We start from the raw sequence: 23,721 nt of genomic DNA on the forward strand, positions 1-23,721 counted from the left end.
TTTCCATTCCACTGTTACAAAGCCATTAACACAAGAAACAGAATTAGCCATTTCCTCAATGACCGAGTTTCCTACATTTGAATTTTTACTACATCTACTTCAGCATTCATACACGGAAGAATCTGACAGGTTAACAGGAGCTGTGTGGGAGGCGGCTGCCTTTGTTTGCAAGTCTAACCGCGACGACTCAGTGCTCCTTTAGCCCCGCGCCCACCAAATAGCGTTCATCTACCTGAAGGCTGCTCAGCAGGCTGGCTTTGCAGCTGCAAAAGGTCATATCTCGCCTGGCGACCCGGCTCAGCCCCTCTACTCTCCTGCTTTGTCACTCTGCTCCTCAGAGAGCACAAAGAAGCACCTTTGTGGCCACGCAGGTGGTCTGATACGGCATATCATTAGCCTTTAAGCATAATTGCCCAGAAAAAAAGAAAATAAACCTCAATTTGTAGCCACAAAAATTATTACACATAAAAACGATATCTTTGAGTCATTTGCATGTACTGGATTGAATCATACAATTCACAAACGCAACAGGGGGCACTATTGCACGCTCTGTGGATTTCTATTAGCGATATTCCCGTTAGCATGCTAACAAACGCTCGGCGGCCCTGCAGCGGATGGTATTACCGCGCTCAGCTTGGTGCCGCTACATCGCTAATCAAGCTAGCGTGCTGGCACTCGGGGCCCGCTCGCAAGCGTTGCTAGCAGCAGCGACTTTAGCGAGGTGAGCCAGGCCATTCATGACCTGCTGGGACATTGATTTCATGTCTGCATGTGTGTGTGATGTCACACAGCAAAAACAATCAAATGGACCACAAAGTAATGCTTCAAAATGATTTGAGATTTTTCAGGTGTTTGTTTAGAGATAGTGTGTTTGTTTCACTGTGTGTGAGTGCATGTGTCACATGAAATGGAACAAAAATGCTTGTAATTTATTTTAGGCGTTCAGGTGTTTGCTCAGAGATAATACAGTGTGTGTTTGTGTCGTGATCAAACAATGGCGTGGAAATATCACCTCGTGGGAATAATGCTTTTCATTCAAACAATACACGCTTGAAAAATTAAACTACAAGCAATTCGTGGCGAAATATCTGTCTAAACAACCCTGGCATGTTTGATCTATTCCCGGTTCTTTATCTTTAATGCTCGCTATGCTAACAGTAATGACCAGGAGGCAGCCTTCACAGGTTTAACTATTTAATGTATGCCAGAAAGATTGATACACAACTGTGGAGCCTTCTCTGCGAGATGCGGAAGAAGGTCTAACTCCACCAAGGTTCCTGCTCTTATACTACTCGGGGCCGCCCTCCTGCATGGAGGCGACTGCCTAGCCCAGGGGTCGGCAACCCGCGGCTCCAGAGCCGCATGCGGCCCTAGCGGCTCCCTGGAGTTTTTGCAAAAATGCGTGAAAATGGAAAAAGATGGGGTTTTTTTTGGGGTTGTTGTTGTTGGTTATTTAAATATGGTTTTTAGACGCTAATCGTGACACAACCATTCTTTAGTAGGCATACAACTTATGTATTGACAGTCTATGTTGCCTTATAAAAGGCTTTTAGATTTTTGCGGCTCCAGACAGGTATGTTTTTTGTTTTTTTTGGGCCAATATGGCTCTTTGAACATTTTGGGTTACCGAACCCTGGCCTAGCCTGTGATAATGTGTGACCTTGTAGTCTTAACTGAGAGCGACTATTACGTATGTGCAAAGAGTGTCAGAGAAGAGAAAGCGAATGACGCAAGAGAAGGGTTACAGCGATATAATGGCCTTTGGAACTGCTAACCTATTGTGTGTGTAATTCTTTTCTCCTGTATGGCCTTGCGACAGATCGATGGGCATCTGCAACATTTTGTGTGTGTGTGTGTGTGTGTGTGTAAACAACACAACAACAAGGTGACGCTGCCTTTGCACTGACATAAAATAACCTTGCAGGAGCAGAAAGGACTTATGGGTAATGGAGTTGGCTCAGCCTCAAGACTCATTATAAAGACACAATAGGAAAACAGTGGAGAACCATCTTTAAGGGCAAAAGTATGTCGAACCTTTTTAGAATATTTTTTGCAGCGTTCCAAATAACCTTTCCACATTGAAATTAATTGAAATGTCATTAATTCGTTCCTGCCACCACGTTAAATGCTAACTGGATTGAAATCTTGAATTAGTACGTGTTTCGAAGCAGATTTGTATAATCATAGGACATCTACGGAGGTTCCATTGCAAATAAAATGCACGTTTTAGTGTTTAGGCCACTGAAATATGTTGAGGAGTCCTCCGGTGCCAGATTGTGTGCAAAATGAGGCTAATTGTAAAACATGACACCACACTCGATGGGAGTCACGGCAAGTTTGTGGACTAATGTGAGATGTCGAGGTAGGACGTCATCTGCCAGCGCAAATAAGCCGATGGTGTGAGGACAACAGGCGTCGCTTTAATTGCAGGTGTAAAGGGAGACATCAGGCCACCGATGTCACATAGAAATAATTCTACAATAACTTTTAATTTCCCACGAGAAGTCATTCCGCTGCCGTGCCCCGCCGCACATCCATCCGCCCTTTCTCGACATCTTCATGATACTCCTCTTTCCCTCCTTTATCGTTCGGCTAGCTTGTCGCTCGCTATCCGTCTTCCGCTTGCCCCCCCCCTCCAGCTGTGCCCGCTCTGATGTCATTTATCCTACTTACACTGTGGCCATGGTGCCCCCCTGGAGCTAATGGCACCGTGGGTAAACAGAGTTCCGCATGATTGCAGATTCATCAATAAAAACACACTTAATGGGAAACTGGTGGAAACACATACCGTAATTTTCGGACTATAAGTCGCGGTTTTTTTCATAGTTTGGGTGGGGGGGCGACTTATACTCAGGAGCGACTTATATACATATATGTTTTTTTTCACTTTTTTGGGCATTTTATGGCTGGTGCGACTTATACTCCGGTGCGACTTATAGTCCGAAAATTACGGTACATATGCGCACACACAATACATATGCACAATTGGATAGGTTTGTGGATTGGCGAGGAAAAGACTCACATAAGTGTTTTGGATGACATGAATCAAAGGTTTCAGAAAGTATTTGATGAGTAAAATTTGTGAAAACATTGCATCAACGGGTAGGTTTTGGGAAACGTGAAAAAAAATGTTTTTTCCTTTATAGGAACCAAATGTACCAGTTTGCGCATCTTTTGATCAACCCGGTGTTTGTGTTTTTTTTTTTTTTGTAAAAACAAGGCAATTTTGAGTCTTCCACAAAACTACCCCAGACTCGTCTAGTCTTTGATGAACTGGACTTACGTGTTTCCGTCAACATAATGTAAACAAAAAATTCAATATATTCCTCAATGACACTTGCTGTTGATGCCTTTGGTTTGTTGACCATCCAAGTTGACAAAAACATATTTGTGAGATTTGTCAGACATTTTTGCTCAGTTTGTCATAGATCAACAGCGCCTTAAGTGCAACAAGCCAGAACCATCTTGAGTGTATTGTGCAAAGAGTAGCAGTTTATTGGCCCCGCGATATGGCTCTCTTCACTCTTCCCGTCAGTCGCCAATAAGCGTTTGTTTTGCTTTTATTTTTCACTCTTTGCTTCAGCCCGTAACGCTTGAAGAGATTCCCACTGACACTAAAACATCCATTAAGAGCCAATGAGGGGAAAACAAAGGTGTGGATGGTTTCACTCGACACCACTCTCCTTCTTCTTAATTTTGACTTGTCTATGTTGACTTATTGTGACTTAATGAAGCCCAAAAACGGAGATTTATTTGACCTCCTTGTTTTTCTCAGCTTCTATATTGAATCATGCATCGGGTTTCCTAGAAACTCACGAGCCTTCTTTCTGCAAGCTTATCTGGTGTGTGTCAGTGTGCAAAATGATGATTGTCGTACGTCTTTTCCGAGCGTAAGAAGCCATATTCCAAACGTTATCGCCACACTTCCATAACATGTAAGCCCAAGAGCGGCAGATATGTGCGGAGAATTATTTCCAAAACAACTAAATCATCCCCAGCGGATGAAAGGCAGACTTTCTGGATCAGCCGCCAGATAAAGTCGGCGCTTCCTCTGCGCCGTGTATGAAAATGAATCAGGCGCAAAGTGTTTGTGGTATTTTTTTTTTTGCATAATCCTTCAAAGACACAGAAGCAGGACCTAAGCAATGGTTACTAAGTAGCAAACATACAAAGTGGAAAACTCCTCAGAGATCCTGCCAAATACGATAAAGCCATTTTTTGTCTTTTAAACAGACCCAGCTTCCAGATTCCTCAATGCAAAAGTGTCTGATGAATCCACGATATACCTTTCCGTAAACATCAAAGACACTTAAGCATCTTGTAAACATCCTTTCCTGGCAGGTGAAAGGATGAAGGATGAGATACGTTATCATTGTTTATTGCATGGGTATCACATCTAAATGTGAATCAAGGAGCAGCCATCCATCAATCGGTCAAACCGAAAACCAAGGCGGGAGGAGGAGGGACGTGCAAATGAAAAGAACAGTGTGAATGACAGGAGAAGAAGGATGACAAGTCGCCGCGTGGACCAGGGTGACAAACAGAGAGGCTGCCAGAAGATGAATGACTCCTCTCCAGCGCTTGCACTTGTTCGCCTTTCATGTGAGAAACGTCGGTGAACGACAAGGGGCCAAGGTGAACGACATGCCAGGTGACAACGTGTAGCTTCCATACGGATTGGTAGCATGAACATGCCGCAGTGTGTGTCAGCATCATGCTCTTAGAGAGGGACATCTTGTTCTTGTGGTTTATATATATATAGATACATAAACACACGTTAGAATAAATGTCCATTAATCGGCGATTAAACACAATAGCATGAAAATTCCCAAAAATAATTTCATTTGTGTGCACTAGCCCTCCCTGGGTGACCACCGTGGGGGGGGCGACCTAGCGCCCCCTGCAGGGTGTTAATTATTGCGCTAACTCTCAAAGTGCAGCTCCCTGCGAAGACCCTCTCATCAGCAACGCAACACTTTAATCAAGCCACTGTCTGTTTCTTTATGGCTCTCAGTGTAGATAATTAGGAAAAATGTTGGCGGCATTGCAGTGTGTGTGTGGGTGTGTGTGCGTGTGTGAATGTGTGTGCGTGTGCGTGTGTGTTTGGAACGCATGTTTACAGCACTCATCATTCGCCTACGATTATTATTCATCATGTCCTCATTTTTATCACCCGGTGATCTCAAGCTCGTGCATGTTGTAAAAGTTTAGCGTCAACAAATATGATGCTTACATTTATATCGCTCATTTGGAATTTTAGCACCGCTCATTAGAATAAATTGAAAAAACTCTGACATACATGTTGACTTGGAAATGTTGTATTCAAACAATTTAGTACTTGACAAACCAAACCCAAATCAATTTAATAAACATCACCTTTTATTGGCCTTTTTATTTTTCATCCTGCACTTGACTAGTACGCCATATATTGAAAAAACTCAAATTAACAAAAGCATTTCAAGTAAAACTATTAAAAACGAATCTAAAACAAAAAAATCAAAACTGAGGAAAAATTTGCAAACTCGCTCTATATACAGATTAAAACTTAATAAATTTAAAAAGAACAAAAGTGGAAATGAAATATAAACAAACTATCATGAAAAATCCCAAACTACTATCACCCTGCTCTGGACATGGCCTCCTACTTAGAATTCTGAAGTGTGCTAACTTCATGCTAAGGTCATGCTAACTTGGGTACAATTTCTATCACTGGATATGTAGCACTAACATTTGGGTCAAGGTCAAACTTTTGGGGTGTTGAAAATGCAAGGAAGTTGTGCGAGTGAAAGTACACGATACAACACACGACGGCACGACCGTTGCAAGGCCATTAAAATTTGTTTCTCCATTATGCTAATGGCTCCAAAGAGGCTAAACGAGCTGGCATCTAATCTCTAATTTTACCTTTTTTGCCTTGATTGTCTGCTCTGGCATCACAATGGAATAATTAAGCGAGACGTTTGAGAACGCGGCGTGATTGTGGAGCTAGTTCCAGCTGAGGAGTCTTAATGCTGAGGCTTTAATAAGACAATAAGACGCGCACACTTTACATCGGAGAGTTCATTAAGTTCACACACTTGTCACCTCAGTTTAGCACAGATGCACTAAATGAATGCTAACACGCAATCAAAGTTAGAAAGAAACTTTGAGGTCTCTATGTTTTACTTTAAAGTTTTGCTCTATATTACTTCTGTGACCATGTTGTTTTGGGTGACAAGGGCAGTTAGAGTTTCCAGCAAGAATGTGAGTTTCAAAGCAGGATTAGGTTTTAAAGCCCAAATTAGTCTTTCAAAGTCGAGATTCAAGACATGGTCGGGGTGGGGTGTCAAGACAGAATAAGGGTGTCAAGACAGGGTTAGTTTTTCAAGGCAGGATTTCGGTTCTAAAGTAGGGTTTCAATGGTTAGGATTTAAAATTAGGGCTTCAAGACAGAGGTAGGGTGTCAAGATAGGGCTATGGTATCAAAACAAAATTAGGGTTTTTAGATATTGGTAATGGTTTCAAATGAAGATTTCAATGGTTGGATATGGTTTCAAATCTTGGTTAGGGTTTCAAACATGGCTTAGGGTTTCCATTTGGGAATTTAAACAAGGCTCACAGTAAGATTCTACACAAGGCTTTTGGGTTCAAATCAGGGTTAACGTTGTAAGACTGTTGGAGTTTCTTGCCTGGGTTAAGGTTTCAAATCGGAGTTAATTAGAGTTTCAAATCTGGGCTACCTGCTTCCGTCTAATGTGTCAGTCAAAAGTACTTTTCTGAAAGATTCCTGATGTGTGTGCCTGATCCGCACGCCTGGCCTGCTCAGTATTCATCAGCATTAGACGAGCTTCCCTAAAGCGCCGCAGACATCAGAGCAGCATCTCGCCAGCCATCTTCGATGTTTGTCGCACGGCTGCGAGCTGGATATTAAAGGCGGAGCCGGCGGAGCTAATCTGAGATGTTTGTCTGAACGCCTGAGATGAAAATGTGAGCATCGTGACAGACGTCAACATCACCATCATCTTCGACGTTGTCTGCAAAGGATATTTGGACAACACTACCGATAAGATGCAAGAGATGAGAGCTGACATCCAAGTTGTTTCCGTTTAAGATCCATTAGCGTGAAAGCATATCTGTGCCGTTGTTTAAGGCCTTATAAAAATGCCACCTAGAATGCTGAAAATCATTTTGTTCACTTTTATCTCTTGCCCGGCTAAATAGCTAAATGCATCTTCACCATGTCGTGAGACAAAGAAAGACATAATTATCTCATAACATGTTCTTTTAACTTTAGCCTATTAGTTCTTTGTGCCTAGCTCAAAAGCGGCACAATATTGTCGAGCTGGTGAACGCCAGAATGGCATACGTGGGCGAGCCTTTTTCACGCCTCGTGGTGTCTACTTTTTTAATTGGCTTTCGTCTTTCTTTAAAAAGCACTTGACCTTCTCCACTTGGCCGTAATGATTCGTCGCCGTCTCATTTGTTGAGATCAGCGAGGAAGCTGCACAAAGGAACGAGGAAGAGGAATTCACTGCAATTCGTGGAAGAGTAAACTAATACAAACAAAAAGTAATAGACCAGGAAAATAAATAAATAAATATATATATATATATGTGTGTAAATAATGATATTTTATAATGTATGCAAAACTCACGTTTAGTTGCCACATACAGTAGTGCTTACACTTTCTAAGAAGAAGTGAAATTAAGAATCATATCTGTGTGCACTGATTGACAGCTAGAGTGACTAATGTCCTCTCTCGCTGTGCTCCAGGCCTGCGCAGATAAGAGGACTTTGTTTGACGCGGGCCAGATGTAATTAACACACGTGTGATGGAAGGTGCCATCTTGGTCATCTCGGGCGGATATGAATTTAAATGCAGATTAGCTGGTGTCGCCATGGAGATTTATTACAAGGGAAATATCTCCCGATATATTTGGGTTCATTTCAGTCATCTGAATTTTTTTCAAAATCTAAAAGAAACCTGACTTTCCAGGGATGAGATTGCTCACTTTAGATTTAGACATGAGTAGCAAACTAAAATATGAACATTTGCTGTAAACTTAATCTTTGTTGGTAATGCCCAAAGCCATATTTGTCCATTGTTCAACATGTCCATGCAACCTTTTGAGATTGCGACCCAAAGGTTTTAGCCAAACTCCTTTTGGGAACTGGAACATGACAGAGCGAGCAACAGGAGCATTTTGTATGCTCATTGCTTTGTTAGCATCGCGCTCATGCCAGGCCGCCACGGTTCAGGTCTCGGCAGGAAACAAAAAGGGAGCGAGGAAGCCAAAGGAGTTGTCATTCATATTCAGCCGACGTTGGGCCGGTGATCATTGCACCATCCGTGCATATTCTCGACACATCAAACACTCTCAGGATCCTACACTGGATTGAAAAATATGGAAGTCATATTTACAACCTGACACACAAATACAATGGTGACTTGATACACGTTTGATGCTTGTGTATCAAAACCCAAATCGTATTTTCACATTAAAATCAATAGAAAGGCCATGAATCCGTTCCAAAATCTCCCCCAGCTAACGGAAGTGACAAATACTTTCCCTTGAATGTGGCTAATAGTCTCCAAGCGTCGCTAAATGTCACGTTCGTATCACAAGTCATCAATACTGTCTGTAGATCGGACGGACGGGTAAAGACAGATAAAGCAGAATTTCTTTTCTGGAAAGCATCAAGAATGTTTTCACATTTGGATCCAGTGTCCTAGCAACACAGCGTGACTCAGGAAAGCGTCTCTCTCTTTTCATGGCCTCTGAATTCAATCAGCATTGTAGTGTTCAATCAAATAGGTGTTAATTTCTCATCCTGACTCAAAGCTTGGAGTGTCTACTTGACACGCTGGCGGCGCAGACGATTGGTTGCCTTCACTCCAGCACAAAGAAAGGCTCTGCTTTTAGTTGTTTTGCATTGTATTAGCTCACTCAGACTTTTATTTCAATTAAATTACAGCAATAGAGTCCTGAAGGTGTTTTATAATAATAATAATAATAATAATAATAATAATAAATTCTATTTGTAACGCAATTTACATTCGGAGGAATCTCAAAGTGCTACATGGCAAGTAAAAACAAGAAAACAAAGCAAAGACAAGTATAAAACAACTGGACGACAACCAGGATGCGGTTTTGCAGGACTGAAGGACTGGATGGAATAGAATTACTGCACATTAAAGCGACTTTTGACAAGAGGAACCAAAAACACTTTTAAACTAAACTGGCCTCATGACAAAAACGAATTATGTATATATATATTGTGAAGATGGCTAGTCAACATGTGTTGGTTTTCCAGTTTGCAAAGCGGCGTCTCCGCATGGACCGGTGTAAATCACATGTCCATCTGGAGTGTCACCTAATCGCGTGTCACAGTCACGGCTTCTAATTGGGCTGTCCCGCCAGGTCGGTGCCAGTTGGAGATAAGTGTTTTGGAACTGGGCCATCAAGCAATATGCAAATGAGATGGGCACAAGCAGGAAGGAAGGATCTCCACAGCCTCACTTGATTTTGAAAATGGAACATTTTGCTGCTTGCTAATTAACAAAAAATTGTGAAAATGAAAAGAAAGTACATGAAATAGTGAGTCGTAAAAATATAGCAATTATTTAATGGAGTGGGTTTGGCACTCCCTCGCCATCTCTCTTGTGGCTCCACCCAGACCTCCTGGAACTAGGCCGGTTCTGTTCTTAATCCCACCGCATGCTCGCCTTTGAAGTGGGCCCAACTTTCTCCTCCCTTTCCTCATCCTCTTGTAGTCACCTCGCCCCTGCCAAGCCCACCCCAAGTATCCACTCCGGTCTCCGCCATGCATCAGTGCGCCTACCCCCAAGCACCTTTTGCAAGCGCCACCTGCTGGCGCAATGCTCCCCAGAGAGATCACCTGCATATGGGGGGAACAAAAGAGAAGTGTTCCATCATCCGGAACAGCTGGAGATTTTGTGCAGACATCCCACACGGTATTGCGTGCGCGTGCGTGTTTGTGAGTGCGTGGGTGTGTGTGTGTGTTCATTACTGATGTGTCGAGAGAAGAAAAAAAAAAGAATAGAGGAAACATTGCTGCCATCCAAACATTTGTTTATATATATACATATATATATATATATATATATATGTGTGTGTGTTTCATTGTTGCTGCTGCCATTATAGTTGCACTTGTTGCTGTTTTCTGTTCAATAACAATTATCCAGCCATGCACAATATGGAGCGACGCTACCTGTTAGCCAATAAAACCCCAGGCCAGCTATTAAAAGCTTCTACCTAAGAAGAGACATCTTGTTAGGAGACACCCCCACTCTCCCTTAAAAAAAAAATAATTTTGAAGGAAGGGGATCAGGAGAAGATGATGAAGATGGATGAAGGGAGATAAAACGGCGACGTCACGTGACACGAGAGGTGTCTGCACTTCAAAGGAGGCGTGCGGCAAAAAGTGGAACACTTTTTCACGAAGGACACCGACTGAGGGGCAGATTGCAAGCGTTGTCAGGGACAGAGGAGGAGCAGGAGGGATGGAGGGAGGAAGGACAGGTGGCCTCAGCTGAGGTAACAAGCAGAGGTGGTCTCAATCTGGCGGCTGATTGTGTTTCCACACCAATTTCAACCACTTTGACTTCTCTCTGGGTTGCAGAGTATCTCTTGCATGCAGCCGGCACACCTTTTTATATTGCATTTTAACATTGCTTTTTCTTCTGCTAGAGAATATTTGACTGGCAAAATGTGCCTTGTAACTGCAAGCCCTTTTTTTCTGTACTTGCTTCTACCAAGCCTTTAAACTTTGATACGTGTTGATGTTCGCTCACAGACCGTGAAGGCTTTGACGTCTCACCGTAAGACGATACATTTACTGGTAAAAAAAAAATTCATCAATATATTGGTAATATTATATGAATAACACCACCAGTGTTGTGTATATGATTTAAAAAAAAAAACCCCAACAACAACCTCACACTATGTTGTATAAAAATGATTTCACTTGAGCAGTGAAGTTCAAGCTTGCTCAAAAATGAGATTGGGGCTCAAAGTACAAAGTCACAAACTTTACTAGACTTCTGAATGCTTAACAACAAAGGTCAGGAAATGAAAAACTTGAACCCAAACAAAATTGTAATATTTTTGGATTATTTTCAGTAGATTTGACTCAAGTATATTTTGTACACTTTCTCCACATATCACCGATCTCATCTGTCCCAATACTTTTGACCATAAACCCAAATGAGTCCGAATTTATCGCTTGCATATCAACATAAACTCTCTCCAAGCGCGGCACAAAAGTCCTACCCTGTGTGTACTATTTCTATTTGTCAAATTCTATTTTGTAAGTATCAAATTGTGCATAATGTATGTGTGTCAAAAGTCATCTTGTAGCACCGGGACAGGCGGCCGCGCGCATGTGTCTGTTTCTGTAATTGTCCAGTTCCCTGGGAGCTTGTAAGTCGGCCACAGTTCATTTAGCGCCCCTATTACGAGTCTAGCGAAGGGGGATTTGGTAGTCTCTCGTATGATCACCATGGTAAAATGTGCCGGCGACCTAAAAGAAATGTTTTTAACGACCTCTCCTCCTCTTCTTTTTCTTCTTCGTGCTTCTCATTCTCAGAGCGGCACTAACGTCACTTACATCCGCCATTAAGAGCACTCCGGCCGATGTATTTATGGATGAAGCGGCTCCAAAGTGTCCATTTAAAAAAGCCTTTCCTTTAAAAAGTTTAGCAGGGCAGAAGTACTGACTTGACATTTTTTACTTCCCCCTTTTTGGGATGAAATAATTAGCCTTTACACAATGCTCCCCAAGAGTTGGATGGCCCCGCTGCGAGCCGTCAGAGTCGCCCCGCCGTTTCCATAATGGTGCAAGACATAGGAAGAGGTCAGCCGCAGTTCTTTTGCTCTCGCTCGCCCGCCTTCCGCCCGACGTGACTGATTGGAGGCGACAGTCGCTCACAACTACACCGTAGAAAGCAAGGAAAAAAGAAAGAGCGAGCGAGGAAGAGGACGCCGGTGCAGTGAAGGAAGCAACATGTTCAATGACAGTTTACAACTGCGATGTACCTCAGTGGAGCGGAGACAGACTTCTGCCAAGGTTGAACTGTTAACAAAAAGTCAAACAAAAAATATTTGTGGGGTCGACTACAAAGAGCTGTGACAAGAATAAGGCGGACAATATAAACAGTGTGAGTGGGGTTGATCTGAGTAGAACCAGGTTAGGCCAAGCGTGCTAGTCACTGTCTTTGAAAAGGGGGTGTTTGCGCTGTTGTGGGCGCGAACACAGCTGACTTGATTTGCCGACAATGAAAGCTGCTCTTCTCATTTGCTTTAAATCATGCACGATGACAGTCTGGCAGTCTGACTGGATCATGATGCAATGGAGTGACTGGAAAAGACATCCTACGGTGTATGATACCAAAATGTCCGCCCTCTTTTGGGGAGATGTGTTACTACACCCACCCCACTCTTTTTTTTTTTGTGGAGGACATCTTTTGACCACAACTTCTGAACACAAAAGGCCTGACTCAATGTCAACACCACATTTTCAGGGTGATGTCTTTGGACACCGTTACCAATATCCCATAAAAATAAACACTTTTGTTGAATCTACAGTTTCAAAAATCCCACCATTGCTACCATTTGTCTTGGTTCGACATATGAGGATGAATTTAAAATTAATTCATTGTATCTTTGGAAAATTCCTCCAATTTGTCAAAACAGGATGTAATGGTGAGCATCTTACAGAGTAGTTTCCCTTCTGTCTTTGCAGAGAATGAGGACATTTGGAAGGAGCTGCCAGTTCTCAATGCCAACCCGATGTCCCTCGCGGACATTTTCTGTGTCCAGCTCAGAAACAACGGGAAGGCCCTGCAACAAGCTGGAGGCACTACAAATTCCCATCTGGCTCGGGAATATACCGTGAGCCACCTGGGAAGACGCTGGGTTGTGTTGTGTGAGTTCCAGAAAATGGACAGATTTTCTTCCATTTTGACTTCTGGTGACCCATCACTTCTCAGGATGCAGTTTATAAGAAACTAAATTGAAAGGAACATCATAACTTAAACATGAACGCACTCCTTGTTGCGTTTAGTGCCAACAGTCTCACTGAAACATTTGATAAAAGAAAAAAAAACAGAAACGGGATCCTTTCCGACACAGACGAGCCTCCTCGCTACGTTTGCACAACGTAGGGAAGCAAAATAAGGCCGAAAGGCGATACCGCCGCTCGTATTTGGACGGCAGATTGGGTCCTCATGTTCTCAATCGGGTCGTCTTATTGCCAAGCACGCTCATAAAAAGCCGACTAACTTCATTACACAGCGCTCAATAAGAAACACATGAGCGCCACGACGCAGGAATACTCGCGCTCGGGGGTGAAAGGAGTTCACTGGAAAATCTAAACCATTAAAAACATTACCGCCTTATTATGTCTGGCTACTCGACAATATACGACTTCAAGGTTGGTCAAAGGACATCCATGTGGAGTTCACGCACTGATGCGAGCGCTCAACACAATTTTAGTCACGATATATTTCAAGAGAAATACTACATCCATTTCTGTGGAAATGTTGACAAGCTGAAATTAATTCATTGAATTGTTGAACTATATTTTCTTACTTTGAAGGCTTTTGGCCCAAAAATTAAAAAATGCCACCCCACAAAAAATAGCTCTTAGAAATTAAAAAATAAAAGCTAAATACAACTGAACTGTAATTTTGCTGATTCTTTCATGTACCACTAGAGGGAGCTGAAGTACCAGCAGTGGTCCTCATACCACACTTTGAGACTCACTAACCTAGATCAGATGAAATGTAAATATCAACACCCCAAAAAAAGGTGATCTCTTGTTATATCTGGGTGTGTGACACTAAATGACGGGAAACGTCTTTAAATACAAAGACAGAAGAAGAAAGATGACTGCAAAGAAGCAACTGAGGAACCAGCGTCCTTTCTCACTCTGCACGCACATGCACGCATCCATACATGCATACACAAACACACACATGGCATCATACATCAAGGTTAATGCGTTCCTAACAGAACATCATTTGCACGCCGTACGGCAGGTTGCGCACTTTAATGTTTTAATAAAGCAGCGGCGAATGGAGTCTTTCAATTTAGCCACCACTGTGACGGAATCATCTGTTTTATGGCTGAAACTTAATCTAGCTCCAAATTGCTTTGTTACAACCTTCAGTGCGTTTACACACCAACAAAACACACACAACTTCGTTCCATCCAGGCTTCACAGCGGTGCGTGTCTTGAGATACGAGTGCCCCGACTTACAAACTTTTAAGATACGAGCTGTCTCCTGTCTTTTTTTTCCAAAAAGTATCTGTACTTAAGTAAAGACTGAGAGTACTTTTCCCACCACTTGCTAAAAGTACAAAATCCGCTTGCAGCGGGAGATATGAATGCGTGGCATATTCCGGGGCGTCGTCATCTAGAGACTCGCTCAAAGCCGCCGAGCTCCCGCTGTGCGAACACAACTGACAACATGTGAGGACTTGAAAAGAAGATTCCCAGCACCCTTGTGCTTTCTTTGGACTTCCCCCTCGTCATCCTCCTCTCGCATCATCATCAAAACGCAGCATATTTCTCGGACAGCTTCCTGCTGGGTTTTTTCCTACCCCTCAATGTTTCTTCATGATCAACTCTTCAGATTTCTTGTTTTTCCCCATTTTAGTGCATTCCTGGTCTCCTCCCCCTCCCCCCTTTTCGACCTCCATGCCACCATCCTCGCTCAGGGTTCACCCGACAGCCGCTAAGAGGACGATTGCGTCCAAAGGTGCAAAAACCTAATCAACTTTTACTGACCTTTTCCCACTTGGGTGTGAAATATGTTCTCGTCAAATCTATACTGTCCTGATCCCTACGTGATGTCGGGACACTATATGAACAAAGCCATTGGCAAAAAAAAAAAAGAGTCTGTATACTGAATAGCAAAATGGTAATATAATATTTTGCATATTAAGTATGTTCCATCTAAAACTGGGCAATGTTGGGTAACAAACAGGAGGAGGTTTTACTGTGATTTTTAAATAAGAGAGAATACTGGCTGGCACAGGACAAGAACATCTAAGTCGATTGGCCCTCGGGTTCAAAGAGGACGAGAAAGGCTCGCCTCGTGCCAAATGTGACTGCAAAACAAACGAGGGCTTAATGTGCCCTGCAATTAGTGTTAAGCTGCATCGTTTTAGCAATTTAGATGTGCGATATGATTGTGAGTGTGTATGCGTGTGTGTTGGCAAAGGAAGTGTGTTTAAAATCCAAGAGAACAAGAATCGCCAGCACGTTAAAACTGATTGGAAATTTGTCAGATTTGACAATATTTGATGATATAGTGTTTAAGTCACTACCGTGAAAACAAATAATGGGAGTCAGGAAATATTAGGGGCATTTATGGCACTGGTTTTAGGACATTGTAAATTGGGGCAGGTTCAGATTAGGAGGTAAGGGTGTCATGGTAATCTGGTTAGGATACGTTTTAGTAAGGTTAGGGCGAGCCAGGGTGGTGAGGTTCGTGATAGTACGGGAGTAGGTTTTAGCAATGGGACTGTAGGTTGGGGAATTGTGGTTTGGGTCGGAGATCGGGATTAGGGTTGCAATCATTTTGCGGTCAACACAAGTTTGCACAGTGTGGTTACTTTTCCAAGCATGAATGTGCAACATGCAGATGCGTCATCCACTGCGTCTTTCTCTGTGCAATGGCGGTGTGGTGGGGGAGCTTACTTGTTGTTGAATAATAGAAGCTGCCGGGAACACGGTGTGTCTCTGAGGCGGCGTCGGGGCGCGAGATAGCAACATTGGGGGCGCTGGCGCCCGGTGAGTCAACAAACCAACAAGTCTACAATCCTGAAGAGGCAACGAAACCTTTGAGAAAACACAACGACAGCAGAGTTGGTAAATGTCTGAGCCAGCATGCCATCTGTTGCTGCAGGCGTGGACATTCATCATGTGAGCAGTAGGGGGCGCTCAATTTGACAAAGAATTCCGTCATTGTTGTTTTGCATGTCAACTCTTAACGGTGATTTCAGTTCCGCTTGGACCAGAACGTTTGTTACCTTAACCTCAGATGGATATAGTCGGTTTGCTTTTTAACTTATGCCAGAGCGTTGTCTTTCTTTTTAGTGGATGTAGAAAAATAAATACGAATTGAAATGGCCTCAAGTGGCTTGAAAGAGTGTCACGCTTGTCTAAATCAACCTTTTCAGTCCCTACCGCTGAAAGAAAATAAATGTTCCCAGCACTTACAGACTTATAATCATATGTCATTCAGTCCCCTTTTAACTCAAAGCTAGGAATAAACCAAGAGTTTTTTAAAATTTGAAATGCATGCAGTCGTTGAGTAGTCTTTTTGTTAGTCATACATAAGAGGATGTCAAGTTCATACTTACTTCCACAGAAATAATCCAATTTCTTTTATGGTCTTAAAAGAGTATGAATGTCTAATGTTATGAATATTAAATTATATTTTATCTTAATAAACACTGTGAAAAATCCAGAGGTGTCGCTCAAGTGAAAGTTTTTTTAAAACGATTTTAATGAAATAAATAAATGTAAAGTGTTTTATAAATGTAAGCAAATTTGAATTTGAATTTTTTTTTGTTAATTGTCAGACAATTCTTTTAAATTCAAAGTTTCTTACATACATTTATTTGCAATCTCTCAAATTCAGCAGCAACTAAATGTTGAGAATGTTTCAATGATCCCTGCAAAAGATTATTTTGCTGTGGGAAACAAAAATGTTTTGAACGGATGAGTTCAATGTTTTATAGATATGCAAATATCCCTCTTGTGGATGTCTAAATATTTTCTCTACATGCATACTCAGATTGTCCTTGGACTGACCTATCGCCTTTCTCAAGAACGTTACATTTATGTTGGCCGCCCGCCTTCAAATTCCTCCCCCCCTTGCTCCCGGTGTTTCCTCTGGAGCGCCTCCCTGTGGGACGTCACGCTGACGACGGCTACCGGCTGTCCCGGGAAAGGAGCCACAGCTGACTTCCATTACAAAAAAAATGAAAACTGAGACAATCCTACATTGGCAGGTTGCCTTTTTTTTTTTCTTAATATACTCGCCGAGGCCCTCGTGAGAGCGTCGCCGCCGACAAATAAGCTTCTGTCCTGTACCGCCTGCGTGGATCCATTTTAAATTCAGGTGAGTCACCGGACCGCACATCGAGAACGAATTTGCGGAAAAAAAGTTGCGGAACATTAATTGAAAGCGAGGATAGAATATGTCAGAAAAGCAGCAGAGTGATGTATTAAATGGGAAATGCAAACTTACTGCATAACAGCAAGCGCATCATTAGAGTCACTCGAGTGCACGGTGACAAACGAGTTCACAGACATGAAGAGAGTTTGCCTAAAACTCTTCAAGAAGAAAAAAAAAAACTCATGGAGGACATCCATGATTATGTATTTTTAACACCAAATCATGAAAGTCGAGGTCAAAGGTCATGGTCACAGCAATGGTCAAAAAGTTAAACAAGAAAAGCATTCTTTTTTTTTCTACTATCGTGTTCAAACTTACAAGAAATAGAGTAAGCAGATAGGCAAAGGAATTTTTTGGTGGCAATCAAATTTGAACTTAGTGGGATTGCCTGAGGTCAAAGTTCACAGATTGAAAGGTCAAAATAAAATTACACTAAAGCCGTTAAAGTCTTGGTGAGAGCTTTCTATATCGTCCTATTGTTTTTTTTCCCACTATTCACTCATATGACATGATTGAAAATGTGTCTTTTTTTTGTTTGAAAATGTCACCAAACGTCTTCACTTCATGAAAGAAAATAAGAACATAAAATCAGCTTACTGCCAAACTATATATAAAAACAGACTGAGATTACATTTTTATTATTCAAAGGAAAAAGTATATTTTCTTATCCGAAAAATGCCTAAAGCATCAAGAAAAAAAAAAAGAATATTAAGTCTGATTATAACAATAAAAAGTTATTTTCCTCAAGAGAAAAAGCGGCATGCATATTGACATTTTGAACTCCGAGTGACCGTTGATAGAGGTGGAGGTGCGCTCACATGCGTCAGTCCAATACCAGCCCGCCGTTAGTGGCTTTCACTTCACGCCGCGGGTACAGGAAAAAGAGGGCGGCGCGGCCGTCTCAGAATGCTGAGATCGGCGTATAAAAAGACCCCGAGAGAGAGAGAGAGAGACCGAGCCGACAAGGCGAGTTGGCGGGAGGAGGGAAAAGGAGGTAGGACAATGAGGCTTTTGATGAGGCCTTCCAAGGGAGCATATGTGGGTCACGACATGAATAAACACACTTTGACGAGTCCCAATTGATGATTTACACACATTGTGTTGTTTGTGTTGCACACGCACGCACACACACACACACACACGCAGAGACAGTGGCTGCTTGTCTTGTATTCCTTGTTTATGCTTCTCCATTTCACTCAATTATGGACGTGACCCATTCAGGCCACCTCTGTAAATCAGAGAACTCGTTTCCTTACTGACTTTTTTTTCCCCCCCCGCAGGTTTTTCTTTTTTATTACATTCTTTATAGGGCTAGAACCACATATGGAACATACACACCGTGCCGGCATAATGTTTGATAGAAATCACCATCATGACTCTATTTGATTACATTAAGGTTGAAAATGTTTCAATTTCACACTCAGTGTACCATATTTTACCATTATGGAGTCGAATTATTAGGTTTTTCATATTTCATGGCGAGGAACTTTGCTATGATGCTTTCCGGACCCGCTGAAATGGGAAAAATGCCCCTATAATGACAGTTTTCACACAAAATGGCCGACTTGCGTATCTTTTTTGCCATGGCTTCTTGTAATTTTTTGGTGGGTCTATCCATGCTAGATATTTCGTGTTGCTAAATTAAATTTGATTGAGTTTAAAATGGTCATTTTGAACCAAAATTGCAGACTTCCTCTGGCTTTTCAGGCGTGGCTTCTGAGGCAAGATAGACACCAAATTTCATAAAAATGGATCCGGAGGCCGAATTTTCAAAATATTCATATTTGTTGAAGTACCTGAAAATTACTCTAAAATGGTAGTTTCAAAGCAAAACAGGAGACATTTGTGGGCATGGATGCTTGAGATGTTTTTGTTGGTCTACTTTTGATCGACATGAGTTCATGTCCTGCATTAAATTGTCTTCCAAAGCTGAAATGTCCAAAATTGTGAGTCATTTGTACTATCAAGCACATGGAACAAAGCACAGCTGCCTGGAGATGGCCTGATACTTTACTCCACAAATTGCTCCCAACCTGTTGCCCTCCATCAGTAGCACATCTCAACAGATGTTCTCACAAGATGAAATAAGCCATTACAGGAGAGTGCGGCGCACTATTCCCAGTCAACAAGGTGTCAACAAGCAGGTTGCACAAACGCACAACAAAAAGACCCTCGGCTGAAAAATGAGATGAAATGGTCATGTCAAACAAAAATGGCAAACAATTGCTTTCCAAGTGAGGTTTCTTTTCATTTTTGAAGCATATATTTATGATAAACAATCCTGCCAAATTTCATGCATCTATGTGAAACTGGCTTTCAAGCATGAATTTTGAAAACTATATAATGATAGAACCCTAAAATTGATGACTTGAACTCAAACCTGACATTTCTCCAGGCATGGCTTTTTGAGAATTTTGTGGGTCCACTCATGATAGACATGACTACAAATTTTATTTTGTGAGGTCAAACTGGCTGGCTTTCTGTGGGTCTATTTAAGGAAATTTCATGTGATATGAGTCGTGAAGGCTGAATTTTCCAAAAAATGCCAGATTCATCTGGCTGAGGAGTAAACAAAGCTATGAAACAAAGCAACCGAAAGACACCGTACCCTGGAGGTGTACTAATACTTTTGTTGTGGCTCAACAGATGTTTTCAGAAGACGAAATAACCCATTCAAGATGAGTGTGCTACTCCCCCGTGGACAGCGAGGTGACAAACGGAAAAAAATAACCCCACAATTCCCAAGCTGACATCTGCACAGTTGACCTGCAGTCTGCAAATACTCACACAAACACAACAGCGCCTGAAAAATGAGCCGCGCTACATTCGCCTTCCCACAAGCGTCATCTGAATGCAAAGATCGGTTTCATCGTATAATCGCCACTCGCGCGCCACCGAGTCACTTTCGAGAGATCAGTCACTGTGCCGTCAGATTATGAAAAGATGAATATTGTAAAACGGTCCAGCGGCCATTTCGCCGGCGCCGACATGCGACGGCTTAGCCTCGCCGAGGCCGTATTGTTTGATGGCTTTCATTACTTGCGCATGCTGTTTTCTCAGCCTTCTTTACATGGTTAACTTATGAGCTCATTTCCCACGGCGGGCAGCGGCACTACATCATCCGGCGTGCAGCGGCGTGGTCCGAAGACCATCGGTCACGTTAACGCTCCAACGGACGTGATTCGGCGGACATTTTGCCGCCGTGTCGCGGCGACCGGCAACCGTTCAATTGTGTAGCATTTGCGGGCGTCCTTGTTCTCCCGCTGGTGAAAAATGGTTCCCAGGTGTGACGTTTATAGATGACAATATGATTGGAAGCATTCCGACTCGTCTAGAGGTTGTTTAACCGAATAGGACACGTCGTACTTGGAGCTTACTTTACGAGGTCAGACCTCTTAGTAGACAAATGGTAAAAGTGGTTAAGATTGGATATCAAAGGGTCGCTAACTTCATCCCAGTCGTACCTTGACTTGCAAGTACCTCAACTTAAGAGTTTGAGTTGTGAGCCTATTTTAATTCCTACAGTGTAGTCTGAAGACACGTCATGATCCTGTACTCATTTTATCGCCCATTAGCGTCAAATTTACGATAGATAGCCTTGTTGCTAGGCAGAATACTAGTGAGCAACTTGTTGACAATGAAATAACAGCCGTTGAAATAGCGTATGTCCCCAGTTGCTGATTTGATTGACAAAGAAGGCTGACAAGGGGACAACAGAAATGATGTTGGTTATTCATAGAAGTATCACAATTTAATATCTACTCCATATTTATTCACCCATCTGTCTAGTTAAGGAGGTTGAAATTTGATGGTAATTGGACAAAATCTCCAGGAAACTTCCTTCAGGGGTTGGATTTTTAATCTGAATAAATAAACAAGAAGTCCACCATTTTGTTAACTCCTCTCAGTCATCCAATTATGCTCCATCTCATTGAGTTGACTTTAAATGAGAGCCTCTAAACAGTGCTACACTTTGGTCAATTCCTACTAGGGAATTCTCAAACAAGCCACCCTAGAAACAGGTCCCCTCGACAGATGGGCAATGCTAAATTGTCAAGTTTTATGCCCAGGCCATCTAATGTAGGCAGAGTGTGGCTTCAAAAGTTTGATGAGCATTTGGAGGATTCGCCATGAAAAAGAGAGTTCATCGTTCATCGCCGCTCGCAGCTTTAATTTATTTGCTCTCTATTCTGCAGCTGTCTGCACACGACACCCAAACGTGCTAGATCAATTTGTCCAAATAATCCTCGTTTCGAATGGTTATTTCTCTCTATAAAGGAAATGTTCGCCATTTGCGTGTGTTGACACTGCAAATTGCTTCAAACCCTGCAAACGGGCTGATGTTTGGCTGAGGGGGGTCAAAACCTCCCCCCTCCACCCAAAAACAATCTTTCTAACTCCAGAATGTCCAACTTGGCCGCCTGCTGGTATTTTCCTCGACCACGAGTCTTTAATTCTTCGTTTTTTTTCTGACTGGCCTCCCTGCCGTATCTCCTAAAAAACACGCTCTTCATTTATTTTCCCAAATGTACTAAATCAAACAAGGTTGCTAATATCGGAGTCACTTCTCTCTCTGGCACCTGGAGGAGGAGGAGAAGAAGAGAGATTGACAACGCTAATTTGAATCCCTTTGTGAGCTCCAAGTCACATTATTCAATGATAAATGAATATGTTAATAGGTTCTTTCAGCCATGAGAGCAATGAGCGAACCATCTGCACATTTTACGCTGCCATTAATAAAATCACACGTACACTAAACAATGGTCAAATTATAAATAGAAGCCTTCAGGTGTAATTGCAGAGAAATATTACAGTGATTATATAAGTAACAATTCAGGTGGCTATTGGGAATTTAATGAAGGATCATTTGGGGCTATTTCCAGGGGTGTCCATCAAATACAAACAACAGAGTAACATTACAAACTAGTCCATCAAGAGAGGAAGCTTCAAGAAGCCATGCCTGAAAATATACACCAAGTTGACCATTTGAATTTGAATTCACTATTTTTTTTCAGTGGTCCTCTTAAAGTGAAGTTTCTTTCCCAGAATGATCTTGAAATTTCAGCCCCTGAAGCAAGTTTGATTTCGCAACATACAATTTGGTAGGCTTGTTTACGACCGTGACGAGTCTCAAGAAGCCATACCGGAAAGATTTTGGACGTCGGCCATTTTGGAATGAAGTTCGCCATTTCCAGGGGTCCTTTTAGGATTATATTTCAGAGTATGTGATTTCTTTTTTTTATCTACCACGACCTGGCCACCTCACTAAATAAGTCACTATAGAGTGGATAAGGATTATTTTGGACCCAAAACGTGTGCTGGCTTAGGGTGAGTTACCGACATACTGACGTAAATGCTTAATAAGGAACAGCAAATGACATCCAAGGGGGGGGGGGGCGAGAACACTTTGCCCGCACGACTCGTATCAGATGTTGGTCACATGACCCGCTGAGCTGTTCTCTTATCGTGGACGGCGGCTCCCGGCGGACCAGGCGCGCGATACCTTAAAGAGGTTGTCTCCTAGGACGTGCCAAGTCTCTTGATGTGCTGGCCAGTGGCGCTTTGATGCCAGCTTATCGGCGAGAGCAAGGCTCCTCTCGTCCTATTCTCCCCACTCGTCGTACTGTAACGCCTCCTTCTCCTCTCTCAGTTTCATCCTCTTCCTGGCACCGGTTCCCGTTCTCGCCGTATCCATCCTCCCCCTTAGCCTTCCTATGCCCCCCATCCTTCATTTGCCAATCCCTGAGCCCTCTTTTGTCTAAATGAAAAGCACAAGTGTACGTTGGAGTCTGCTTTTTTCCAAATATGCATTTATATGTAATACAGAGCGTTGCTACGCTAAAAAAAAAAAAGGTCGGTATGATTATACTGTGCAGTGCCATGAAAAAGTGCTTCTAAAATAGCTTCAGTGTTTTAGAATTTCGATGACACAAATATAAAGATTAGAAAGGATTTTTTTCCTTGGCCAAAATAGTTCAGCTTGATTTCACAAGGAACACAGTTTCTTGTTTGACTGTTTGCGGTGATGTGTCACGGCTAAAAGTGCCTTATAGATCCCCACGCTTACTCAATCGTGCCGTTTCTTCCAACCGCCTCGGTAGCACATCAACAGGAGAAAGGCAGAGTACAACACGTTCCCTTTCGTTTCTTGACAAGATGTTCTCCAGATTCCTCGCCTGCTTAATGGCTTGTGCACTTTGGGGGTTATGGGGGAGGCAGACGTTTGAAAAGATAGTTGGATAGAACCATCTGAGTAAAATCAAGGAGGACATTTGTAAACATTGCATTAGGTTGAGCAACAAAAAAACGTCGCAGAAATTGGAGGAATGCAATATTGGGTTTATGTTATTAGCATTAGCGGCAACATTCCGCTTGAAAAATCAAGAATATTTTCAGTTATGAAAACCAAACTTCACTTATGTAGTTTAGTACATTATAAGTTGTTATTTCTGTCTGAGAGCACAAACGATGATTGCTCCAGTTGAGCATCTGACAGAATTCTGTAGTTGAAGAGGAAGTTTTAAAGT

The 23,721-nt window shown here is 42.3% G+C and overlaps 1 long non-coding RNA gene across 1 annotated transcript in view; it reads right to left on the minus strand.

The window, feature by feature from the left end:
• LOC119134479 overlaps positions 1-23,721 on the minus strand; it is a 181,058-nt gene that overhangs the window by 31,552 nt on the left and 125,785 nt on the right. Inside the window, exon 8 of the long non-coding RNA XR_005100348.1 lies at positions 15,709-15,849. This is a non-coding gene — a long non-coding RNA (uncharacterized LOC119134479). The remainder of the gene's footprint in view (positions 1-15,708; positions 15,850-23,721) is intronic.

The sequence above is a fragment of the Syngnathus acus genome, chromosome 15 (genome assembly GCF_901709675.1).
Source record: "Syngnathus acus chromosome 15, fSynAcu1.2, whole genome shotgun sequence".
Lineage (NCBI taxonomy): Eukaryota > Metazoa > Chordata > Actinopteri > Syngnathiformes > Syngnathidae > Syngnathus > Syngnathus acus.